Consider the following 27,696-nt stretch of genomic DNA (forward strand, 5'->3'; position numbering starts at 1 on the left):
CGAAACACCCTCTTCCATTTTTAAGTACTGTATTTGTTTTTATATTCAAACTTTCTCAAACTATTGTCCTTAAACAGACTGCAACAATACTTGCAAAAGGCAAAGCCTATATGAATGGGAGAGTCACGCAGAACAAAGTGTTTTCACTTTCTGAAAGTTTCTATCCATACATGCTTCTTATGTTAGTGAAGTTAAAATTAGGGTGCAGCTTTAAAAATGATGTATGCTAAGAACAAGCGTGAAAGTACTAGAAGGACTAGATTTTTATCCATACAGACTAAAGACTATTATAAGAAAATTTAAAAGTTCCATCTTAGTTCATGTTTTCTATCTCTATATGTTTAACATGTACCATATAAAACACCACTTAAAAAGATCAGTACTACTTAACTGTTTTAGCTAATTAGCTGTTAGTGTAGGTTAGACTAGCAGAGAAGAGATGAGAAGCGCCTCACTCATCAGTACATTCTTAACATAATGTAATACTACTTGTGTGACTACAACAGCCGAGCAGCACCAGCTTTCTTCTTACTTACTTGAAGGATCAATTAATAATGCTATAAAATATTTATTTTGATTTAACAGTAGTAGTAACAACAACAAATCTTGAACTAAATGAACTGCAAGGTCAACAGCTGAGGTGTTTCTCAGAATACAGAGACAGCTCAACATTAATAGGAAGCATCCTCCAATCATACTGACAGGTTTAATAGTTCTATTGTAGTTCTACACATCTAAATCCAGCAGGCCAAAATGGATGGATAGGAAGGATGTATTCTGCCTGAGTAAAGGCGCCTGGAGACACTGTGCTAATAAAGGCCTGAGTCAGGCAGGATGTCAGAATAAGTCACCTTGAACATCTCGCCTACACCAGTGACTAGGAATACACCTGCAAAGAAATAGAGCCCATGCCCCTCCCAGCACAGTCCTGCTTCTGCATGCAGGTGGCCATATAATGCCACTTCCTGCAGGCATTGAGCTCTCCCGGTACCCTGAGCAAACAGCCAACTCCCATGCCCGCACTGCACTATTGTGGAGTCTATGTGGGAGTGCTGGGCAGTCTGGGAAGCTGCAAAGTGGACACAGTACAGGAATTTGCATACTGTACAGTCCCTGGGTCAGGAAGTACAGTGTGCTCCAACAGGCTGAGACCATTCCATTTCTGTGTAATTACCGCCAATTGTGCAAGTTCTGCACTTCATCAGGCAGCCGCACCACGTACCAACAGGCTCTGAAGTATTCTTAGCCAATGCTACCTTAAGAACAGTGCAGATAATTTTAAATCCCTTTTAAGTTATTTCCTGCATGCTATTTAGACTTTATTTTCACCTCAGACACATGACGAAGCAGTAGTTTAATAAGTAATGCATTACTGACAGAGCAGAAGGAACAAACGGCCAACTTATTTGTTTTAGAAGGAGCATGTAATAAAAAAGATTCAGTCTACTGTACTGTGCCCATGAACTTTATCCCCCTGATTAAGGCAAAGGCACAGTGTCCAAGAAAAATTTCCTGCTCTAGTAGATTGCAATACGGGACCAAAGCCCAAAGACTCCCAAGACATTTCAACAGCCAGTAACCATCTGCATGTCCTGGGAGGAATAGCTAACCTGAGAGCAGCTTTCCTTCTACACAATCTCTGTTGGCCTGAGGAGCCTGCCTGGAAATGCCTTGTATAGGAGAAAAGGGAATGTTTCTCTGATCAAGTGAGTCATGAAATGCTGGAGGTAGGGAGAGAAGGAGGGAGGGAAGTCTTAAGATTCTCTTTGGAAAGCATTTCAAAGCAGAGCATATTGTTCCAGGATATGTTTACAAGCTGGAAAAGAGGAAGTTTGACTTTCATTGGCTTGTCCTGTTGCAAAATGACATGTTTACCAAAAATCTGTCCATAAAAAGAAGGGAGAGAGAAAAGCTCTGTTCTAAAGAGGAGCTAGGCAGGAAGAGAAAAGAATGCAGCTCTGCTTTTGTTTGGTGTGATCTTGGCTTCAAAATGAAGACGATGTGAACTCAGCTATGCACCCTCATGGCAGCCCAATCTAGCTATCTCAGAAAAAGGCATAAAAAAGAGGCATAGACAAAGAAAACACGCATAGCGTGGAGCAGTGGTGACATGTAGGGGGTGCATGTGCACCCCCTGACCAGCTGTGCTTGCCACTTAAGCAATGGGTAGGGGGTCGGGGGGCAGGCAGGAGTGCCAGTTTCCCCCCTGCAAATGCCAGCCGATCGCTGTAGCTGCTCCCAGAAGTGACCACAGCCACTCCCAAAAGCGGCTTCAGTGATCAGCCGTCATGGGATCAGCAGTGAGGGGACCACCCCTCCCCCCAGGTATCGAGATTGGCCATGGGGGGACCCCCCTCCCCAGTTGGCGGGATCAGCCAAGGGGGACCTCCCCCACAACTCGTGGGACTGGTCACGGGGGGGGGGGGGCATGTGCCCCCCTGACTAAGGTGGCACCAGTTGCCCATGGTGTGGAGCAGGAAGGAGCTGCTACAATTACTTTTTTTCTGGATAGCACCTACAATGTGCTAGATTGTTTGCAGACATTAAAAATGGCATAGCTCCCTCTCTGACGTATTAACACTAAACAGACAAGTAGACAGTGTAGGGGGAAAAAAAGACAACACAACAAGATTTTATTTACAAATCAAATACATTGCATGCATTCAATTTAGCAGACTGCAGTCTTTTAAAAAGAGCTTAAACGTGGACAGAGTGTGGATGTTGCAAAAGAGGTCAGAGATTTCACAACATGCCTAGTGAGCTACATGAAGACATGCATAGAGGTAACCAAGTGAGAAACTGCCGAACAGGCAGCCACGAAGAGGGAAGGTAGAAAGTGGCATCAGGCATTACAGAATTCCCACTCTCTTGTCCCCGTTTCCCTCAACTTCACACAAACCAACCCCAACTAAGTTGATGGCAGGCCAGTGCTGGGTTGGAACGGTTTCAAAGCAGATGTCAGAGCTTCAGTTGGACTGAGGTGTGGGCCAAATGCATTTCATAGGCCAGTAGAGCAGAGATCAAAGAGCCATCTACACAGGGTTTTCTAACCTTTCTTAATTAAGCTGCCAAAAGAAAAAGAGCCCATTCTAGGAGGGATGAATGAAGAATGCGTGCACAGAGTGAAAGGAAGATGAGAGTTCCCTTTCCAAAATAAGAGCAGTGGTCTATGAGAAACAGGCGACGAAAGATTCCTCTCATTTCCTTTCTATTCTTTTTTTTCCCAGTTGGGAAAAATATCCCTTTGTAGAGGTTTGAGAAAAGCAAAAAAATCCCCCCAAAATCCCCAAAGGGGAAAAATGTCCTGTTGTTTTACTTTTGTTTTGCAAAATACAAAAAGTGAAAAGCTTCTCAAATGTAAACACTGCAACACTGTTCCAGCCCATGAACTCCTCGGCAGACTGGCTTTCACTCAGGAAATAATGGGTCCCTGTAGTTCAGTGGTTTAGAGACATTTTGAAATGTTAACCTATTTGACAAGATATTAGTCAAAAGCAATGCCAGAGTGTGTAAATTAATAGGACCCATATGTAACCACTTAATAGTAAACTCTCGCTTAATTCCATGTAGCTAAATGGTATAACAAAAGAGTTAGCTAGTGACATCCACTTAGGAAATATGATCCAATCTATATTATGATTTCTTTTTAACTGCTGAACTGGTTTTGACGCATATAAAAATGTGGTTTCAATCATACACGATTGTACCATAAAAAGCCTTTTAAAGGAACCCAGGCCTTTGAGCTCAAAACAATGCGCTGAGGTGAGAGAAAATTACAGTGGTATTAGAATTGGGAAGGGGAGGGAATAAGGGGTCCCTTGGTCCTTATTACTGTCAGTGAGATCACACAGACTTTCATCTGATATGATTTGTCTCACTCAGCACCAGACCTGTAGTAAAACATGCGGTGTCAAGCAAAGCCTTGAGAAAGGGAAACAGTACAATTCCTCTGGCCTGTGGATTCATCTCCTCCCCCAGACTGCCCTCATTTACATTAACATCTCCATAAACAGTAACAGCTAATGGAGCAAGGATACAACAGCTCTGGTTCAACAACAAGGAATTTGGCTGACCAAAAAAAAGTGGGAACACGAAGGAGAACTTTGAAACATGAACCAAATTGAGTAAATGAACTTTCATTCTCTAAAGATCCCACACTGTAGGCATTCAACTAAAGTTTGGGGGGAAAAATGAAAGAAAAATTAAAAAGTGATGCTTGAGATCGGATTTTGTATTTTAGAAGCTGACCCACAATAACCATATGGCATGGTTTTCCCAAGGTACTGGACAAGACCTGTGCAGGAAGGGAAAAGAAGGCACCTTTGTCTTGGTTTGGTTTGGCATCAGTTTTGCTTCAAAATGACATCCATGTGAAGAACTCTCCTTGAATCAGGTACCTTGATTTTAGATAGATATTGGTCATATACCAGGGCTCATGCTTCTTTAAAAGAACTATAGTGAAACCATGGCACCTTTGTCTGTGGGCATGCTTATGATGAGTTTAAAACTGGTTTACATTGGGCTAGCTCACACTGGCAAATTACAGGGACAAACTAAAATACCATAATCAGTTTTAATTCCACATATGAACCGGGTGCAGGTTTTAAACCCATTTAATTTAAAGATTTAAATTTTCACATGTAGACAGGCCTTAGGAAAGAAGTAATATCAGAATAAATAAAAAGGGAGAGTTCTGTATATGTGTACGTGTATATGCCTCCCTGCCTGCCCTCCTCTAGCCTGTCCTGAGGGCCAAATACAAGCATGGCTGCTGAGACCTGCACACACAGGAAGATTGCTTAGGAATTTAAAGGTATGGCAGTACATGGAAAATAAGATACTCCAATTTCACAGCTAAATAAACCACAACCACCTCCAGAAATACATTGCTACATTTCCTTAAACAGGTTAGAGCTTGCTTTGTTGCTTCTGGCATTACTTCTTTTACACTTATAGCAAAAGCAAAGGACACTGAACCAATAGTTGGCTGAGAAACTTAGGCTTTGAGGAAACGAGACTCCTTACAATTCGCAGAGTACCTCTACACAGCAATCACTGTTGTAGCATGGACATAACTGAGAAAAATTTAAACTAGCTAGTACTACTACTACTACAGTAACAGTAGCCTAGCCAAAGGATCAGGGTAGCTGAATACCACTAAAGCAGGGGTGGGCAAAATACGGCCCACAGGCTGGATCTGGCCCGCAAGGCCATTCTATCCAGCCCACAGGGCCCCTAAAAGATTTAGGAAATGAATATCAATCTGCCTTTGGTTCCTGTCAAAAATGACAGGAACCAAGGGCAGTAGGACCCAGGGGAAGCCCAGAGGGCTCCCACAGCAGCAGGGCCCCACAGGCCCGAGCCAGGCCCAGCCCAGCACGTGGCTGCCCCGAGCTGGAACCTCAGGTAAGGGAGAAGGGTAGGGGAAAGGCAGGGGAAGGAAGGGCAGGGGAGGGGAGGGCCCCGGGCAGGGAAGGAGCCTGGGGAAAAGTGACCCGGAGAAAAGCTGAGCGCAGGGGGGAGGAAAAGTGGCCCCTCGTCCACCCCGTGGCCATAGCCCCATGCTGCAGCTGCTTGCAGCCCACATGGGGCTGCCTGTCCCTGCTCTGGACAGCCCCGCATGGGCTGCGAGTGGCTGCAGTGGGGAGCACCAGCCACGGGTCGGGCAAGGGGCCACTTTCCCCCCCCCCTTCCCCCTGCACTCAGCTTTTCTCCAGGCTCCTTCCTGGCACAGAGCAAAATAGCCCCTCGCCGGCCCCATGGCCGGTGCTCCCTGCTGCAGCTGCTCGCAGCCCGTGCAGGGTTGTCCAGAGCAGGCACAGGCAGCCCCACATGGGCTGCAAGCAGCTGCAGTGCGGGGAGCCAGGCACGGGGTGGGCAAGGGACCGCTTTTCCCCACCATGCTCAGCACCACCTTGTAACCCGGCCCCATTGCCAGCCTGGGCCCCGCACCAGCTCTGGGCTCACCTGTCAGGGTTGCATGTGGCGACAGCAGCTGCGGCCCCCCTGCTTGCCGCACTGGGCAGTATTTGCCACTGCTGCCTGTGGGCTGCCCAGCACGCGAGCTCCAGGCAGGTGGCAGCAGCCAACACTGTCCCGCGTGGCAAGCCAGGGCCAGGCTGGAAGCAGGGCCAGGTTACAAGCTGATGCTGAGCACAGGGAAAATTGGCCCCTCACTTGCCCTGCACTGTAGCTGCTTGCAGCCCACATGGGGCTGCCTGTGCCTGCTCCAGACAGCCCTACATGGGCTGCAAGCACCTGCAGCAGGGAGCGCTGGCCACAGGGTGGGCGAGGGGCCACTTTTCCCTGAGCTCAGCACCAGCTTCTTCTCTGCCGGTGAGCAGGGGGTCAGGACTGTACCCTGCCCCCCACCTGCACCACAGGGTTGGGGGGCCACTGGGAGTGAGTGGGTGGGGTACCAACGGGAGCACAGGGCCTGCACCTGTGTCCTGGGCTCAGTGCTGGGGGGGCCCAGAGCAGGGTGGCAGGAGCACGGGGTCCCAGCCAGCAGGGGCTCTATGGAACTGGGCCAGCTCCCCCTTCTCCCTGCTGGTGCAGCCCAGCCCGGCTTCACAGACCCCTGCCAGCCTGTGCCCCGCTTTTGGCCCCACCGATGCCGGCCCTGGGACACTCGTCCCAGGACATTGCTCCCAAGATGGTGAGTAGGTGGTGAGGCACCTGTCAAGGAGCGAGACTACCCATGCGGCCCTCGACAGCCTGCCAAAACTGGGTAAGCAGCCCTCCACCCGAAATATTTGCCTGCCCCTGCACTAGAGTAACATGAGGGGGGCAAGTGGGGCACCTGCCCCAGATGCTTATTCAGAGGTGGCATTCCAAATGCTGGCAACCCTTACCATAAAAAAGTTCTTCCTGATGTCTAACCTGAATCTGCTTTCTGTCAGTTTGTGGTTGTAATTTCTAGTTACTTCAAGGGGCGCCCTGGTAAACAGAGCATCTCCTATCCCTTGCTGTTTCCACCCCCCCAGTGAATTTGAATTTGTAGACAGCTGTCCAAGATATACATGTGACAGGACCTGGGGGACACCACCTGTGCTGCTGTGGCTGAAGCATGCTGCCAATTCCCTGAGCTCCCATGGGCAAGATCCTGTCTCTTCATGGGCTGAATCTAGACTCAGGGGCTGTAGGTTGCTGGCCCCTGATCTACACTACATGGCAATCACAGCAGTACAGAAGTACCCTCAGAGGAGTCTGAACTGATATTTTTTAACCCTCCATTAAGCTAGAAGTGCCCAAGCACAGTATAGCAAATAATATCCCTCCATGTGATCAAGTTTCAGAATCCTGATACAATCTGTGGTTCAGAAAAAATAGTCGTCTACCACTGTTCAGTAAAAATTAAAGAACATTACAGTGTTTTTTTTAAAAAAAGCATTAAAATGCCATTTTCTACATATGTGCCTCTTCAGCCCTTCCTTTTAGAAGGTCACTTTGTACATCAAGTTCAGAGCTTTGACTGTTCAAGCAACTGTTCCTCCCTACCCTTCAGTATCCACCCCCTTAACTTGACAGCTGAGGGATGATATATACAACTCAGCAGGCCGCTCTGTTTCTCTTCCTGAAACAAATATTCACTCCTACAGCACTATGTAAAACATTAATAGTAATTGGTTTATTCCAAGAGTTCTCAACAACATGGAGCAGAATCCGAAGGCTTGCAAAGATTGTATCTTTAGAACACGATACTCCCAGCAAGGCTAGTAGCATTTTAGAAGCTTCTCCATTCCTCCCTGTAATACAAATACTGAATAAACCACTTTTACTTTACCAAAGAGGGAGTCCCCTCCAAAAAATTCTTTCCTGATTTGCATGTACTTTGTTATAGTACTCACTCACTTGTCTATTGGCTGTAGTGTTTCTAGTAAGCATTGTTAAAATGGAAAGCAGTTCTCTCTTGATAACAACGAATTGTTGTGGAATTATTGCAGGTCAACAAAATGAAACACCCCCAGCATAGAGATGTCAACAGAGTAAATTATAGGCTTCATAAAGTTAAACCATCACCCGAATAAAACCAGAATTAGGAGGAACGAGCCCTCAATGCAGTGTTCATTGATCAAAGTTCCAGTAAATAATGCGAGAGTCAGAAACCCAGGACCTAGACACATGGAAACACTGAGACAATGGTCTTACTCTCACTTTGAGCAGATATCATTTCTGAGTACCTGAAACACTACTTCAATGAGATGACATGAAAGTTAACCCTTGTAATATAATGCTTCCCATAAAATACAGAGAATGTACATGAGAGAGTGAGAAGTGGATTTAAAATGGATGAAATGCTGATGTTATTTTTTGTCTTTATGGCCTCAAAGTAGACTTAAAAATTTTAAAAGCATTTTTCAGCTTCATCTACAATCACCTTTAACCTTATCCTCTAAATGAAACCACTGCCAAGTATCCAGAATTTACTTAAATAGTTACTGAATTAACATGGGACTTACACTTGCAAGTCACAGGCCATTGTGTTGAAAATGTAACCTATAGTCGAGTTTTACTTCAAGATTTTGTATATCAGTTTATTTTATATTTCAGGTAATTCTTACTTTTTCCATTAGATAAATTTGCTATGATGCCCAGCTCCAAAATCAATGGCATAATACAAAGAACAGAGGTTCTCAGCATTTTTGTAGTGTCTACCGTTGTGCTGTAAACACATCTTCTCCCATTCAAAATCACATAGCAGCCCTGTGGCAACTGCTGTCATGGATTTCATAGAATGGAACTTTTATAAAAAGAAGTGTTTAATATTTTGATGCAACTTAGCATCTATAACTAGGAGGAGCCAATGCTCAGCTTTCATGCCAGTCTGGAAACTTGTGGAGTAGAACATAGCTTTGGGATAAAGTAGCTTAGGAAGGAGAGGAGATTTACTTCAGCGAATACCTCTCTTCCACTGCTGCTGCCATTCCACTAGTAAGGAAAGGAACAGATTGAGAGGGTTGCATCTTACATCCCTGTAACACCTGGTCTATCGATGCATTTTTTTAGCTCTTTAACTATTTCAACTGGGGCAGGGAAGAGGGTGTCAATTTTATATCAATATAATTAAAATGGTACAACTGCTATTGTGGACTTAGCAATATCAGTATAAAGATGCATCTTACCATAATAGCTTATTCCCCTTCCCTACAGGAATAGGTATGCTAGTATAAGGAGTTTCATACCGGGGTAAGTGTATCCACTTTGCGCTACGTGAAGAATGTTTAAAAACCTGTAAACCAGAAAATAAAATAAAATGCTTTTAATTTTATTTTGTCATATTTTATTTTAAAGAAACTAAAAACTCCACCATATCCAAGTTCTGTTGGTCTAGGTCTCTCTCACAACAAGTCCCTTTATTTATTATAACCTTAGCTCCTGGAGATGCTCTTTCAAAACCCCTGAGCAGCTGCAGTCGTCCTACAGCTTGCAAAATAAGGTAGTCATGAGTGCACATTGTGAACTATGCCCTTGACAGCCTCTACCTGCTCCACAGAAATGGTAATTTTCAGCTAATACTCTATGCTTTTCTCTGCACTGAGGAGGCACATCATTCCTCTGACACAAAGCCAGGCAGTGCAAAAAGGCTACAAAAGAACAAACTATATTTCCAGAAACATGCCACAGGGCCTTGGGAATGTTTTTCTTCCTTTCAGTCTCCAAGTATCTGTAATTGGCATCTTATTTATGGATGTAAACATCTGCTTATTACACAGAATAAAGACAAGTTGATCCCTGCATTGGTGGGGAGGTTGCAAAAACGCATCCACATTGAAATCCACATTATATCAAAATACTGGAAACTCCTTCTAAAGGGAACAAAGGAGCCTGTTACCATAGAGGAGCTCAATATCCTGTCTCCTGCAGCAGACAGAGAGGGGCACTGAAGAAGTACATTTGTAGACAAGTTGTACACACATATGCACCCCAACCCATCAAAGCCTGTAGCTGATAGTGAAAGATGTGGGTAGAATGCCTTGTGATAAAACCACAGGTCTTACACACTTCACTAATTTCACTGGATAGTTTTAATTCTTTTGGGGGGTTTTTATGCATTTATGCGTTGTCCGTGTTTGTCTTTCAAATGATATTTGCTCTAATAAGATAAGTCAGCTACGCCGAGGCCACGTGAAATGCCCAACAAGGTGATAAAGGTGAAGCTGCATTTTTAGTTACTTTCATCTCTACTTTCTCATTAACTGAACAAATAAAAGTGCCTGTGAAACATTAATCTTGTGATCCTGGAGGATGAAATCCCTTGTCAAAAGAACTTGTGCTCCACCAAGTGCCATTGCCCTACCAATGGACAGAACCAGCTCTCATCCCTTGAAGGGCAAGAAGATGTTCAATCCCCACCTCATCTCAAGCCCTGGCCTTCCTTCTGAGGCTGCTAACAAAGATGCTTATAAATCATTTTGTGGTGATTTTATCCTGTTTATGAGCTCGATCGTAACCACCCGTTCTTTTTATGCAGGGTACTCAACAGCCGGCATCAATGACTTGGAAGGGAAAGGTACAGTCCCCTATCAGCAAAGCCCCAAGGTATTCACTCTCCAAGAATTTTGCTTTTATGTTCTCCTACCTTTAATTGAGAACCCTTTGATGAGTCTCTCTTTCAAGAGGTTATGCTTAAAGCTGTAATATACTGGAGGAGGGAGGTGAAGGGGACAAAAAAACAAACAAAAAATCTCTCAAACAAATCCTACAACATTGAAGTGGTCAGTGAGAAATAACAAAAATAGAGAAGACAGTTGTAAACCAGGAGTGGAAAGGGGTGATGGGTTGATAAAAAACACACAGCAACAGGCTGTAGGGTCTTTTTAGCTGGCAATAATCTTTAAAACAACAAATCAAAACCAGGCACTGGAAGCAAAAATGTCACAAAATATTCCCTAGCCTAGAGATCAACACAGTCTTCCAAGCATGGGTCGGGAGCCATGTCTTCCCTCAGGCAGTCTCTCTAATTATACCTCTTCTATCATGAGCACTTGCATAAAGGAAGGGAAAAAGGAAACTGGAGTTAACCAGCCAAACACTGGGCAGTATGAAACATGCTCGCCATTTCTCAGCAATTCATTAGGAAATAGTGGAGGCAAACGTTGCCATATATAGTATGACCCTTTTTGCTCTGAAAAGTTTTTTTCCAATAAACTAAACTTTCAATCTAAAACTTACAGTGGCGGAGATTATATTCAGCCTCGTCACCTATGCAGTATTTCCAGCTCTCAGACTTATATTTATTTATTTATTGGTGTTTTTCTTTAAGCCTCAGCTCTGGAATTGGGTAATTAGGTGATGACTAAAATTCTAATTTTGCAAAAAAAAGTGAAAGAAAGTTTTAGCTCCCATGGGTATGGAGAAAAAATACTGGAAACAAGAACCTGAGGCTCAAAATTAGAAGGTAAATAAAAAAAAAATCCTGAGTTTATCATTATTTTAAAATGTTTCTCAAAAAAACCCAATGTCATGTTGAGAAGGGGCTGGCTGGGGTATGAGTGTGCCCCAGTGAGGGGCTAGTCAGCAGACAACCCCTGCACTGAAGCACCCTCATGTCCCAGCCAGCCAGGGCAGCATCTACACATGCACTGCTACAGAGTGAAAAACTCTGCAGCAGGATAGTACTAGTAAATACAAGTACTATCATGCTGCAGAGTAAATTAGTTTACTCCAGCCTAACAGATACATAACATTTACTGTGGAGCTAATTAGTCTATTCCACAGTAAATATCTAGTGTAGACGTGCTTGTTGATAAGTGATGCTTCTCCACCTTGACATTCATGCATGTATACACAGACTACCAGAAAGGATATTACAAACAGCTCCTCCTCTCAAAATGTCACACTGTTTTAAAGCACACTTGTGACAATGGACCAAATGAAGAATGCTCCCAGGGGAATATCTCACACAGCTCCACAGAGAAAAAAGAGTTCTCAGTTTAGTCAGATAATGGCTGTTGCTACTGATATTTTTATCAAAGCCAGGGAGCAGTTAATTAAAGGAAACAAAAGTACTAGGGTAGGAAATGGATCAGGAAGAAGCCACTTATCTTTTGGAGAAAAAGAATCCGGTAAGAATATAGGATAAGATCTGGAGCACTAAGGTAGAAACTATCACATTCCATGAAAGTATGGACAATGATCTGAAACTTTGTCAGAAGTCCATTCATTTGTTCATTCTGATAGTTAATCTTAGTCTGGGAGCTAACAGACAGTTCACACTGGAGTTCTCAAAAGCTGCAAATGCCATAGAATGACATGCATAGGATTATCAAAAATAAGTAAAGAAAGATCTCCTATGTTGTCCAGTCCAGCTCCCAAGCAGGTAGGATTAGTCCCCATGGTGCACATGGTATTATGCTGTACTTGCCAAGTGCATTCTAATTTGAACTTTTCCTTTTTAAACAGGTTTGTTTGTTTTTTTTATAAACAATCTGGTGCTTTTAAACTTCTGGGGTTTGGGCGAAAGTGAGGTCCAGAAAAATTCACAAAGCCACCTACTTGCTATAACTGCATAGATCCAGCAAACTATTCTTTTGATCAAATAAGGACCTTTGTATCCTATTGTTTTGTGCAGATTTGGCATCTGTAATAAAGCAACTGCAGTTTCTTGCACGTCAGGCATATTTAAGACAAACAGCCCCACAAGGAAGGGTTGAAACAACAGACCTGAAACAGCTCTATTGTGTCCAAAGCAGCATAGTGATGAGAGAAACATTAATGGTTCCAAAGAAACCATTATGGGTTTCTGTGCTGCAGAATTCTGCATTGAAAATTCTCGGAGCAAAGTATGCCCCATTTGGCTGTAACAACTCCAGAGAGCCAAAGGCGAAGTCTCATATCTATGATTTGTGTCTTCAGAGCTCTCTGATTAAACTCTATGACTGACCTACGGATGAAATTTAAAAAACTTCCTAATTATCCTTTAACCTGCTAGTTCAGCAGGTATTAAAAAGTATTAAATATTAAAACCATTTTTTGATAAATTGAGTACTGGCTTTATTAACCCTAGAAATTGGCAGCGTGCAAAATCCTGACACCACTGAACTATTGGCAGCATTGCTTTGACTTCAGATGGAGCCAGGATTTCACCTTCAGTGCCCTTCCTGCACCTTGTATACATTTTCTGTGTACGACATTCGCAAAAGGCAACACAAGCTTCCCCAACTCTGCCCAAGATAAGATATTTCAGCTTTGCTCTGTGGGCATTTCCTCTTAATGATGGGGAAAGCAGGTCCAATGATTAAGGCTCTGGTCTGCGATTGGAGAGACTAGAGTTCATTTCCATTCTCCAGCAGAGAAATCTGTTGTGGACTGGGTCCCTCACATTCTAACTAATCAAACTATCATATCAGCTGGGACAGAGATGTGACTATTGTCAATAGTGTCAGGTGTCCTCAACTCTTGGCACTACTGTACTGTAATAGGAATACAGAGAGAGAAAAAAATTAACAGGAACTATGGCTGTAAAAGCCCCACATTTCCAGAAAAAAATCTGAGTGGACACTGAGGCTGAGAACAATGTACAAAACCGAGGAAAGATCTCTTTTACAGAACACATTTGGCTTGACAAACCAGATTGTAGCTCAGAATTTCTGCGTGCATCTACACATCGCCCTACGGCGATGTAGCAATGCGCTACATCGCCGTATGGAGTGCTATGGCGACATAGTGATCACACAGGTCTACATGCGATCAGCAGCTACAATGCTGAAACAGTGCACTCCCCCGGTATAGTGTGCCACTATGACGACGTACCAGCAAAATCTAACCATGCCTCGCCTGCACAGCACAGTAACCACCCATACTGCGCCATGCTTTAGTACTTCCAAAAGGAAGTGCTAAAGCACAGCACCATAGCAATATCATCATATGATGACGTGTAGATGCGCCCTCTGTATCTTTTGCCAATTTATATCAGACAATTTGAGCATTTAATTTTTCTCCCCTCTTTTTCCCCTTCCCTTTTGATTTAGCAAATAAGTACATGGAGTTCTATGTAAAGCTGGTTAGGGATAGTGGCATAACCTTTTTGGCTGGAAAATGCCAATTGGTCAACTCCAAAACTTGTGTGTTAGAATATTCCACTTTGGCAAAACTGTCATCAGGAAATGTTTCTCGGTTCCAGGTTGGAATTACTAGTCAAAGTCACAGAGAGGAAAAAGGAAGAACAACATTAGATTCAATAAATAGGCTAGTGGATCAGTTAGTCTACCAGGAATAAGGCGAGAGACACAGGTTCCAGTCCCTTCTCTGTCATTCCCCTACATCTCTAATCACCGGTCTGTTATCTGCTCTTCTAACCACTCTCTTGTTCTTTCTTGCTCTTGGATTTTTCAAGGGAAACTTCCATACGTCTTAGTTCTGTCCTGATTAAAATGGGAAAAGTTTTAGAAATCTTGAAAAATTTTGTTGAATGGGAAACGTTTCCTGCCCACTTTTAATTGTGTACCCAGGCCTGATTTACTCTAAAATGAACCTTTCCCCTTTCATGTTCATGAGCAATTTTATCACATGCGCAGCTAGTGGTTTTTAGTTTTTGCCCTCTATGATCCCCTTGCCTTATCAACCAATTTGATTGCTGGCTCAGCATTTCCTAAATAAGAGTCAATGATTACTTTAACAGAAACTATAAACCCATCATCAAAATGCCTATAATTGCAGGAATAAGCCAGCTGTCCAAAACAAGGAGGCCTCAGTCTGGTTTGCCCACAAACAGACACAAGACCCTTCCTCCGATATTTCTTTAGAGCACAAAACTTAGCCAAATCACCAGAGGCTGTTTTCCTGTGTGTGTGTGTGTGTGTGTGTGTGTGTGTACATGCGCGTGCGTGCATGAATGTCCAAATAACAACACAAGTGTCTAGTGATTATCTGTAAAGGCAAGCACAAATTCACAGGGTATGAAAGGCTCTGAAAGAGGGAACAAGGATATTGAATCTATCCCTTCCACTAGGTGTCTCAAAAAAATGTACGTACATGTGCGTTACTGTTATTTTTGCTATTCTGAGTGTCAGGGTATCAACGGTGGACATTTTGAACCCTTACTGGAATGTATGTTATCATGTATGATTCTTGCTTTCTAAAAAAACAAGAATCAGTACATCTCAATAGTCCTGATGACTAACATGTATATATATATTTTTAGATACTCTAGTGAGTATAATTATACAGACTATTAGAGTTTTTGGTCTTTTCCTCCTTGCACAAATTGTTTCAGGTAAGATTTATTAGAGATAAAGGCTATAATAGTCAGAAACAGTGTTTTCTCAAATAAACACACTCTGGTTCACTACTGTTTGCCCAAATATTGCCTTACTTTGCCTCCTCATCCTTTGGGTGCCCCCTCCCATGCAAAGGATACCCGAAGCATCCAGCCATACCATCTCTTAAAAGTCAGTCAGAGCACAATCTCTATATGTCGGCATGTCAGAGGTGCCTGATCTCAATAGTAAACTAACCCAGCCAGGAGTCATTTTTCATATCCCATCACATAAAGGAAGATAAATAGAAATTCACGCCTGATAAAGCAGCCATTTCAGTCGCAACAGTTTTTTCAACCATGCTTGTATGATATTAAGGAATATTATTTCTACTCCTCTGCATCTTCCCTTTTCAAATTCACTTGTATATCAGACTTATTTAAAGTAATATTTTTAACTATTATAAGACCTCATGGATCATTTGCATCCTCTGAACAGCCTACTGAAATGGATGGTTTGTTCTGATTGATGTTGACTTCAAGTCATTTTCCAGACACTGAGAAAATGACAGGCTACGAAAAGAAAGGGCTAATTAAAGAGGACAGACAACCTGAAGGCTGCAAAGGTAGCTACTGCTTGGACAAAACTGTATCTGGTGATTTAAGAACAGACAGCTGCTAATTGGAATAAACAGCTGGTTTGTGTTCTACTCAGATAAGAGGCTGACAGACCACCAGCACTATTAGAGAGTCAAGTTTCACCTACCCCCACTTGAAGAAGAAAACAAGATGTAGCTTCCAGCAAACAGGAAACTCATTGGGTTGCTAAAGCTACTATGGAATTAACAGCGATGGTGAAAAGAGGTGGAAATGAACAAAAGCTTTTAATAGACACAAGATACCATAAAACCACCATGATTGTATTGTATTGTGTACACTCATTATATGGCAAGATAAGAATGACAAAAGCCCTTCACTGTTCTTGCGAACAAAAATAGACCTTTGAGTGTAGTTAGTGAGATTTTACTAGTCTCCTACACTTAGCTTTGTGTCTTTTTCATACCACCTACTACACTTGGACCATTTCCCCATTTCTTTTATGCTTAGTTCACTTAATTTCTACAAAACCCTTTTCTGTTTCTTGAAGCCATCCTACACCTGCTGAATGTGACCGACCATCTCTGTACTGTTTTACACACACTGTTGTTCTCGTATTTGTGAACTACTTGGGAAGGACTTTGTTTCCTCTCACGTTGGTGATATACCACATGCATTTACAGTGCTATATAAGTAATGACAGTCCCTGGATGACTTCCCATATAACATTCCATCTCCACAGCAAGTTTTCTTTTAGGGTTCAGTACAAAGAATATACATGCTCATTGAAGTAGGCTTAAACCTGTTTTTAAGCCTATAATGCCAGAATTGCATTGAAACAGCTATATCTGAAAAAAACGCAATACGCTCCTTTTTTGTTGAATATGTATTTTGTTTGCTTTACATTTATGTAACTTACAAAAAAAGTAAGTAGCTATATTTATGTTCTCAAATATATATTTTTTATTTTACTGTTACTGCTGTTATTAATGTTTAATTTTCTAAAGCACTTTGAAGATGAAAAGCTCTGCAGTATACATGAGTTAGGCACCTGCAATTACTGTGACTGCACACACAAAGTCAGTTAATTGCACTTACAAATTACAAGTTAGCTATTTGCACATGCATTTAGCCAATCTGCATGCACTATCGTGGTAATTGTGTAGACAGCTTTTGGGGGGGGGCCGAATCACTCATAAGTGAATTACAGTATTTCTATGGAGATTTCTCCTCTTTATTTCCCCTCCTCTGCACTATAATTTCCTGATTTTGTGCAATATGTTACAGATTTTTTCTGTTTTTTATTTTGCATCCTCTCTTAGGTTGGAAGAAAATAAAGTAAAACTAAAAAATGTATACTTAAGCAAGGGAGAATGGGAAGGGACACTAGGAGATGACTACAACTACCACACTCCTTGTTTCAGTTTACAGTTGTTTGTTGGCACTCCTTTGACCCCAAAAATCTAGGTGCTATCTAAATGGAGTTGAGCAAACAAACAAAAAATAAGTCTCTCAGACAAATAGAAAAGAGAATTTTATCACATTTGAAGCTGTTCAGCTGATTTGCAAAGAAAAAGCTTTCTCGCTTTTTTTTTACTTGATCAAAGCAAATTTTAATTATACACCCACCAACTCAAAGGAGATAGTGCTTTGTCCATTCTGCCCTAACAGAAAGGACTAAAGATACGCTGGCAGTGTGATGGTTTATTGCAGATGACCAATCTTCCAATTTGATATCAAATTATTCCACCACTTCCTTTTTAAGAGTATCCCACAACCTAATACATTCCATCATTAAAAAGTTGCCTACATTTTCTTTTATTTGATTCCAGCTATTGAGCTTAGTTATGCAACCTTTTGCCGCTTTGCCCCAGCAGAGAGTAACCTCTTGAGAATCCATCTGGATTATCGTAGGGACCAATCTGTTCAGAAAGCATTCCTATGACCGCAGTAGACTTCAGCATCAGGTGATCCTGCATTTAGAGCAAGGGACAGTCAGGATTCCTGCCTGCTACTCATGGTTTGACTGCAGGCTTTCCATGGGGAAATTACTTATTCTTTCTGCAGTTTAACTTATGTATAAAATATATACAAGAATTATTACCTACCTTGGAGGAGTGCTTTGGGGCGTAATGTTCATAAGCATCTGTATTATACCAAAATAATGTAAATAGGATCTTTATGGGTCTTAAATCAAAAACACTGTAGAAATAAAAGAATATATTACTGATAAGAAATGCTTAGTTATGTCCCCCTTAACATTTAGCCAACATGTGTTTAGTTTTCTTTCTTCATCATTCCTTTATCAATTGCCACAATTTTTGTTAGTAGCCTGAATTTTTACAAGTCTGTCTACCTCCTGATAACAAGATGCCAAGACATCAGCGTTCTGAGTGCCCAGTAGGCATACAGTATCCAATACATATATCTAAAGTGTCATCTAAGCACTGTTAATCCAGTAACATCTTCTTGAGGGAAGTCTGTGTCAGCACAAAAGTACTTGTATAGAAAGCACAAGGGATAGCAACAACTTGGATTAGAGGAATTGTTTTTGCATGTGGAGTCCAAGACAATATTAACTTAACAACTCTTGAGCAGTAGGTCTGTTTTTGTCTTCCCCACTTTCATATATGGCAAAATAGACAGAGAAGTTGAAGATGCTTTCCCCATAACCACCAAGTAATATGGCAGTGGGCAGAGTCAGGGATATATAACTCAGACAATGATCCTGTTATAAAGCCAACAGAAAGTTAGTGTTGTGCAGGCAATTTTTTATCATACTTCTTGAGTTGTGGTGGGTTCCTAGCAATAGAAAAAATGTTGTTCTACTGCTTAAAAGTAGAGAAGGGGATAGGGCAGGAGAACCAGGAATTGTGCAGAATTCCTTGAGTCTCTCCATGATAGATAGGGATTAGATATGGCTACGGCACGGCAGATCTTGCCATAGCCGTTCATTCATCTGCAACTCTACCAGTGTCATATATGCCATCACCTCCTTACAATGACCATTTGCTGTCTACATCAGACAGACAGGGTGATCATTACATGCAACAAACAGAAGACAGATCTTTACCACAGAGATACAAAAAGGAGCATGGATGGTAATTTCAGCCAAAAGCCTCCATGGAGCAGTTCAACAGCTGCTCAGCAGAGGCTCCATGTTCTGGAGATAATTCTTCGATGCTCTATTTATATCCAACCAGTTTGGCTGGATCCTGATAAAAGAATTTGGACCCTAACAAATGTTAATTTTTACTATAACTCCTTATGAAACAGTAAAAAAGCTGACCTGACCTCTTCATAGGCTACATTTTCTAATGAGCTGATTCCAATACATTTGTTTTTGTAGTGGACTCTACATATCTTACAGCAAGAGGGACCTTTCATTTCTGTCCCCACCCTCTCCCAAACTACATAATTGCTTATTTTTCTCAATCATACCTTTGGAAGCCATAGCAGGTCATATGCAGAATAGGTAAAGAAAGGAAGACACACTAGTAAAATAAAACCTGCCCCACAAACTCATTGAAAATAGCAAAAGAAACTGCAGAAAACATCGGGTGTAATTGCAGGACTGTAGTAAAAACCAATAAAATGCCCCTTCTCTAATTTCTCTGAAGGACTTTCTAGAGTTTTATTCCCAGCAGTGCTCCTTAGATGCCTTGGATTTGCCTGAAGAAACACTTGATGTTTCTGCAGACCAAATCAAAGTGAATTAAACATTAAAGCTCTGTGATAACACTGCAGGTCTGCAATAGCTTGGTGTATTAAAAAAAAAAAAAAAGTAACATGGTGCTGAAGTTTGTGAAGCAGGAATCTAGATTTCCCTTCTCCTTTCCTCCCCTCCCCCCTATTTCCTCACATTTATTTATGTATTCCCTCATTACTTGGCATAGAGAAGGGGAATCCTCTTCTTAAAACTCTTAAATTGTATTGGTCTAGGAACATATCCTTCAAATTACCCCTCATGCTCTGGGGTTACATACTACCATACATATATATGGCACTCACACTGATGCACACACAGAGTTGGGTACACGCACGTATTTTGGTTATTTGTTGTGTTCCAATATTATCTAACAATCAGTGCACTCCAAATAGCCTTACACTAAAAGTCAGTCCATTAGCTGAAGGATCTTAATGCTCCACAGAAGTAGATTCTTGTCTTCCTTCAATGAAAGGGGAAGGGGTACATACATAAAACACCCATTGCCTGAACAGCATTACCATCATTCTTTTTCAGTCTCACAATGTAAAAGCATCAAAGAGATGTCTTATTCACAGGTGAAGCCCTGGAGCACTGCACACAGGTTCTGCCTCTTTTATCTGACTTGCATAGGTGCTGGCAAAATGACAGGAGACAGCAAGCAGTTTTCTGTAGTCAGCTTTCTGTTCCCTACTGCAATTCTTTCCCCTCCTTGTCTGCCCTTACACACTTTTCTTTTGCCAGGTCTGCAAGATTATAACATGGGAGAGAAGCCAAGTACCTGTAAATGCAAGGTGAAGTAGGTGGCAGTCACATAAGTATGCAGAAGCAGGTAAGAACCTAAAGTCTGGCATCCATTTTAGGGGATTTACCACTACAAGAGAAACAGTCTGAGCCCAGGAAAGAAATAAAGCAGCAAAATCAATAACGCATACAGGAGACCCAGCAAAGAAAAAATTCATTCTTAAAGCTGTCAGAGAGAAAGAGACTTGTCCCTGACCTCCAAGCAGCAGGAATCCATATGCTGAGTTAAACCCAAAGGAAGTTTTATTCACTCAAGCTGAATCATGAAACTCTCACTGGAAACTGACTGTTTCATGGGAGAGTTGAGTAAGTAAAGATGGCCAAGAGGGGTAGACACCAGCATCTTGAATGCTCTTCTATATCAGTCAAAGCATCTTCAGATCAAAAAGCACTATCCCCCTGCCAGAACTGGGATGGCTCAGTTCCCCTACCCCACATTTGTAATTTGCACCCTCTATATGTTGCATCTTGGCTACCATGCGCTAAAGGAGGAGAGGTGCACAAGGGAACGTGGTTCAAGTCCCAACAGTATTCTCCCTGTTAGCAATTTGTGAGCTCTTTCATGATGCCTCTGGTTAATTATTATGCCATACAAGGTACTCAACAACCCCTGCTCCCTGGAGCAAAGGGACTCCCAAGCCTCACCCTGTTTCCAGACATATGCCACTGAATTTCACAGTTAAGTTTGTTTCAGAAAGGTGGTATCACTTTATCAGAGATATTGCTCTGTATCTTTCATTAAACTTCCAACAACTGCAGCCGCAGTGGCCTACATAGCTGATTAAAGGAAAAGGTACGACGTGTACATTTCTGCACCAATAATCCACCTGTTCCAGTCAACCAACTTCCCGTCAGACCCCAAAAGAGAGGACAAGAGTGCTCATCTTTTCACTTTGAGTGCCTGACGAGAAGCCCTCTAAGGTCAATGGAAAGATTCCTATGGGCTTCGACTGGCCTTTGATCAGTCCCTGAATGTTCATTAGGTGCTTTCACTCAGATGTTCAATCAAACTGGAAGGAAACAAAGGCAAACTGTTTGCTTATGTCCTTGTTTATTCAGGCTAAGAAAACTGAAGATTTGAGTAAGTTTACATACCTGTTAACATTACCTGTTATATGGGATCTGCCTTACTGTTACCTGTAGCATAACATAAGAATTGCACCCAGGATGCAAACCTAGTACTGTCTTGAGAGACAACACTGCCACGGGGGGAAAAGAGGGACCTGCAAGCACCCAAGATGTTAATGCCCCCTATAGCCTCCAATTAATTCTGTGACAACATCAAAACACGCAGCACCTACCTCTGAAGCATCCCTGACCCCAGCCTCTTCCTTGTGTGCAGCCCCAACTCCTATCACCAGTGCAACCTTTAACTTGATGCCTGGGGTTCATGCCCTGATATCCCACTGCTAGTTGTGCTACTGCTTTATAATATTGCTTAAATAAAACCTAGAAGCTTTTATTTCTAGGAGGAGGAATAATATTGCAGAGAATCAGCTTTGAAGAAGTCATATGAATAGAGACTGCAGCAGCGGTACTGTTAGAAACCATCCAGTTGTGGATATATCTAAAATTCACATATCTTCATGAAGAAACATGCACTCAGCATTTTTCTCCATCTTAATTTTAGGTTAAGCATGAAGCCACTGCAACCATTCAGCAGTAAGTATTTATTACAATCTTCTGACTGCTTCTGCTCTGCTTTCTGACTATAGGTTAATGCATAAGAACCAAGATGAACAGACACATCACTGTTTGAAATTAATGCTCCCTTGACCAACAAGCAGCTTAGTCTTTATTACTTATTTTATTTATAGTAATCCTGGAACTCCCAATTTATGCCAGAGCTCTATTTTGTCATGCATTATGGAAACATGTACAGAGACCCATCCTAAAGAGTTCTGCAACCTAAACAACAGCTGGCTGGAGAAAAATGGAAGCAACTCAAGGTGAAATGACTTGGCTGAGGTCACACATAGTAACATGGCAGAGAATGCATATCTCCCAAGACCCTGCTCAGTTTTCCATCCAGTAGACTAAGCTTCTCAAAGTGGAAAGAATCATCCTGCCATTAGATCTGCAACAGCTTCTATCAAAAAGTCTCAAACAGTGTTCCCTAAAGCAACAGTGATCTACACAGCACCCACTTCTAGGAAATGATGGCTAGCGACATAAGGCTGGCTCTTTTGATTATTTCCAGCTGTTAAATTGCATTAGAAGTTAAAAATATATTGAATATTCTTCTGAGTAGTCCATAGAGCAATATGCATAATCAATTGCAAATTACTCCCTGGAAAAAACTCCAAACACTTATTATATTTAGATTTGGAAGCAAGGCAAGAATGGTGATATACATACTTCATGTTAGAGAATTACATGACCTAATGAGAATTTTTGCAGGAGTTGATAAGAAAATATTTTGTTTTATTTTTCTTTTATTAATGTTTTACAGCTTTTATTGCTCTGGCTTTCAAATACAATTAAACCTTTAAAAATGCAGGGAGACGCCTAATGGGCAGTTGAGATATGATGACCATTGTAGCAGGCCATAGTTTTATAAACCTACTAAGAGGGATAGGAAAAGGCTGGTAGGGACGACTCTGAAATGAAGGTGTGGAATATGAAGAGTTTTAAATTATAAACACGCACTTTTCCAGGATTCAGACCTTTTTAAAAACATTCCCCACTTTCTACTATCTAAAACCTTTTAAAATATTCAGACATTATTAGATCAAGCGTTTCCCTACAAAGCACGATGAATGAAATACGGCATTTCAGCTGTCAGCATAGACAAGACAGCAGAGTGAAGCCTAGGGGAGAAGAAGAGACTTTAAGCTTCACCGACATATACTCTATAAAAGGGATACTAGGCAGACTTTTTGGGTCAGTGGTAATCAGCAAGAACATGAAAGCCTAGCTGGACTGTAGAAATGGGAAAAAAGCCTTGCTTTCATACTCTAACGGTAGAAAGCACTAACATAATCTGTGTCGAGCAGATCAAATGAGGTGCCATTTATTTAGAGTCCCCATTAAAGTTAATTACACTGTACCAACTATATCAGTGAATAAAGATTGTATGACTGGGCCCCAGAATGGTTATCATGCATCTGATCAGTGCTGTGTGCATGCTCAGGTGTTGTATTAACTGGCTAACGGATAATTTAACCAGAAAGTAACTAACCTAATGAAAAAGATCTCTAGTTACAAAACACCCTAGTCAACATAGGATACCTAATGACATATTCCATAAACATAGCTACTGACATGCTTAGCCTATCCATCTGTCATCCCCACAGATGTAGTATATATTGTATCACTGAAATAGTTCAGCACCTTTATTAAAGTTAGTTTTCTTTTCTAACTTCTATTTAATATTTTTAATAGTTAAAGAATACTTAATCTCAGTGACTTTCACATAATTTAAAGCCAGGATTTCACTTCCTATCAAAACTGCATATTATGATAGGAAGCAGGTCCTTATTCCGCCTCAGTGGAGCTTTTCCCTCAAAATTAATCATTCACGCTTTGAGCAATTTTTGAAAAAATGAAATATATATGCATCACTTGGGTAGATGCTGCACTTAAGTATATGTAAATGGGCTCCAATGGCAGATGGTAGAGTTTTTATGTTTGGGACTTAGAGTATATTATGATTAATTAAAAACCTTACTATGATAAAACAGGACTTGTTTCTAAAAATAACTCACAATGTTAAAACAAGTTAAATTAGTTAAACACAGAGCCCAAGTTACCAGACATGGTCTCTTAGGAGGTCAAGTTTAAATGCAGATTATTTAACTTGATTTTTAATTTCTGCCAAAATGGTTAAGAAGCCAAAAACACTTCTGTAGGAAGCTGAGCAGAGAACATCCATCATCCCCTATCTGTAAGCAAATGCTGGAAAAGTGACTGGATTAACAGGCTGAATTTGGATCCTCTCTGATAACACCTCTTCTGTATGGTTGCTTGCTGTTGCCTTGGCCAAAAGATCACAGGCAGAATCCCCAAAAAGGAGGCTGGTTCATAACAAATTCTGGTAACAGCATGCACAGTTTATATGATCCAGTAGCAAAAGGGGATTCATACAGACAAAAACTTCATGAGATCTTTTTTAGAGCTTCCTCCAAATCTTCCACAAAATAGTGAAGATTTTCTGCAGTGAATAAAGCAAAAGGTCTGGCTTTCAAATCCTGCACAAATCTTGGGAGAGCTGCCAGGAATTAAGGCCAACTGTACCAAATTCCGTACCCCTATGCAAAATTCAAGATATCTTAAATCACTCCTCTCCTCCTTTCCCAGCTGCCACCTGGGAAGAAAGCTCCATCAGAGCTAGGATTTTTTCCTTTGTGCCTGCCCTGTCAACTTCATGATAAAGCTTTCAGGATCCAGAATGGAGTCACTGATGATGACAGTAGAAAAATCTAACGCTCAGCCTGAATTAAACCAAGTCCTGATTTTGAAGGCTTTGTGGGCCTGATTAATAGGAGACTTTCCTTGAACTGCTTCCAAGGACAGCATGGCTGAAAACTATCACTGCACTATTACTTTGCATGTGTACCCATTTGAATGTGTTCTTTTAAAATCTCAGACTACACATGAAAGCTGATACACAAACCTGAATTCACAGCATTATCCAGGAAGTCCTTTGTGCTTTAGAAAACTACCTACTGGCATTTCTAACCAATCAGACACAGATATAATAGCATAGTGAAATGCTATGCAAGCAAGTGTGGGGATGAGAAGGGGAGATCGACACGCAAGCTTCCAGAGCAGAGCAGTTTGACGTAACATGCCTCTACCCCCTGCTAAAAAAAAAACAACAAACCCTCAAGGATTATACATGATGAACAGCTGTGGTATGTTAAAAGTATTTTAACCTGGGTTTGGCAGGTTTTAGTAAATCACAGTTTAATCACAGTCCCAGGCCATCACTGTAAGTGAACTCTGGAATTGCTCAATAAGACACAGAGAAAAGATAAACAGGAGAGTGGAAAGGATGTTTTAGAAGGAGAGAATCATTTGTTATTTACTTTTGAAGTGAAGAAATCAGCACATCAAAGAAAGGAAGAATAGAGAATATATATTTGAGCATCCTGTCCACCCTCTTCCCACTCCCCCCACCTACATCATTAATACATCCATTAATACTGTGTCTTCACTCCAAAGATAACCAGGTCTTACTCCTAAGTCTACTTCCATGCACACATGGGAACCGCTAATTTTGGCATCAGGTTGCTTTAACCCTGGGCTCATAGGCATGGCAAAAGGGACAGGTTTAAACCCTGCTGGCAACTTGCTAATGTGACAGCAACAATATGGCTTAGTCCCAGGGTACCTTTAGCTATTGAACTCATGGAGCAGCCCAACTTACTGCACGGGTAAGAACAATGGGGCATCCCACCAGAAATCCACCCCAGGTGAAAGGCAAACACAATACCATTGTCGATGCAGCTTTGTAGGTCTGGAATGGGTGAGGCTTTGCAGTGGGGATGTTTCCCCAGGACCAAGCTAGCCAGGATCAATTCCACAGTGAAAACACACTTTCAAGGAATATTCCTTAAAGCGAACTCAAATAATTGGCTCACACTACCTGTGAATGGCTTAATCCATAGTATACTGGGACTTTGCCACGAGGAAATATAATCATTTTTCAATATCCAAGCAAACATGAATTAATTTTTCAAGTTGGTTCAAGCTTCAGGAAAGCCACTATCCTAGGTTTTACTGAAGCTTAAGGTCTGAATCAAGTCCTTTGCCATCAACTTCAGTGGGATCAGAATTTCTCTCTCTCTCTCATATTGTAGTAAACCTAAGAGATTATATATTTAATCTATTCATCTTTCTATCCATCAGTCTATACCAGGTTTATTGCATTCCTTCTCCAGCAAATGTATTATCCAATGCAAACCAAACATGTGATCAGGTTTTTCTTGTCTACTTATTCTTGTCTTAAAACAGGCAGCTCATGTTTGTTTCATTACTCTGGAAGTTTACAAACCCTGGCCCAAATTCAGAGGGCATGTCTATAAAGCCAGTGTCACGTATACTTTGGTGACATAGTGTAACTTATCCTCCAAGGAGCTGAAAGAATGAAAAAGATAAAATGGAGATTAGTGTGTTTGCAGATGCATTTGCTGCATAACCTAATCTTCTTCTGGTCTCCTTTTAATTGCTTTTCGGTTTCACCCTTTCTTCAGGTGAAAGATGCAACAAATTAGGCTTCTATACTCTCGCTTATCAAGAGATCACTTAAATTTTTTTCCCCCCCTAAATATTTGTTTTATAGTGTTGTTTTAAGCATGTTTTGCTAAAATTTACTATCTGTCATAATTTCTCCCCCTTTCTCACAAATGTATACACACCTATACACTTGTACAATGTTTTATTAATATCATATTCATCGGTTTTCTTTCTTTATTCTTCTAGGGTGCCTTAGGTTTATATAACTTTTCAATGATCAACTATACAATATTACTGACTGAACCTCCTTCCACATACCACCTATGAACACTGGAATTACTACTTCCAATGTACATTGGTGTAAATAAAAGGAAAACCGGACTCATTAGCTAACTTCCTTTGCAGGCTAGGACCCATGTCAACCCCACCAGCCTACTCGTATTAGAATATTAAAATGGAGAAGCAGAAGAAAAGGGTATAGAATTTGCTTATACAGAGATGTTTGCCAAGCACTGAAGACCAGAGGACAATGCAATATTAAGTAAGAAATAACACATCCAGGAAGAGTCATTCTCCTAACAGGTTACATGGTCATTAATTAGTTCACTAATCATCATGCTGTACTTCTTGATGGGTTTTAATAGTTTGGCTTGCAAGTGCATTCTAAAAACCAATAAAAACAAGTTTATATGTATTGATACTGTTTATAACTGATACTTACTGAATCTTTTGAGTCTAACTTTCCAACAAGCTGAAGCATTTGCCAGACTATAATGTAAACACAGATAATCACAACATCAGTCTGCAAATGCAGCATAAGCTTAAACTGAAATACCAGTTCTGAGCCTCTTGGAACAAGAGAAGGACAGTTGTGATGAACTGTATGCTAGCTTTGTGGTGTAGCATGGGGCTGTCCAACTGATGGTCCATGCTCCGCAAGGTCCACTATAAAACTGTGACCCCCAAGGTCCTGGTCTGGACACAGCCCCCATCACTCTTCTGCTACTGCCACTTGAGTCTCTGGGCTCCCCCTCCATCCTCCAGGCTTCTCTACCTGCTCCCGCCCCTGGGCAGCACAGCCTAGGACAGGGAGGGGATGCTTGCAGCATGGGAACCAAAGCGGACCGCTCTAATGTCAAGAAACATCTACAACAATGGTATAAACTGAGAAACAAGATTGATTTGTCATACAAGATAGGCCACCTTCAAA

At 41.5% G+C, this 27,696-nt stretch overlaps 1 protein-coding gene and 1 long non-coding RNA gene across 6 annotated transcripts in view; one reads left to right on the top strand and one right to left on the bottom strand.

The window, feature by feature from the left end:
• The window catches only part of NHS (NHS actin remodeling regulator), a 370,561-nt gene that overhangs the window by 299,943 nt on the left and 42,922 nt on the right, over positions 1 to 27,696 (bottom strand). The window lies entirely within an intron of this gene.
• On the top strand, positions 1,472 to 27,191 carry LOC109284998 (uncharacterized). Of its 4 annotated transcripts, none has more exons than XR_002092664.2 (6): positions 1,472 to 1,706; positions 4,281 to 4,393; positions 10,475 to 10,542; positions 20,247 to 20,334; positions 21,776 to 21,968; positions 26,733 to 27,191. It is a non-coding gene; the product is annotated as an uncharacterized LOC109284998 (long non-coding RNA). The 4 variants fall into 4 exon arrangements; XR_002092663.2 differs by having other exon boundaries at positions 1,475 to 1,706; positions 26,892 to 27,191; XR_002092668.2 differs by having other exon boundaries at positions 1,482 to 1,706; positions 21,937 to 21,968.

This window comes from Alligator mississippiensis, chromosome 1 (assembly GCF_030867095.1).
Source record: "Alligator mississippiensis isolate rAllMis1 chromosome 1, rAllMis1, whole genome shotgun sequence".
Taxonomy (NCBI): Eukaryota; Metazoa; Chordata; order Crocodylia; family Alligatoridae; genus Alligator; species Alligator mississippiensis.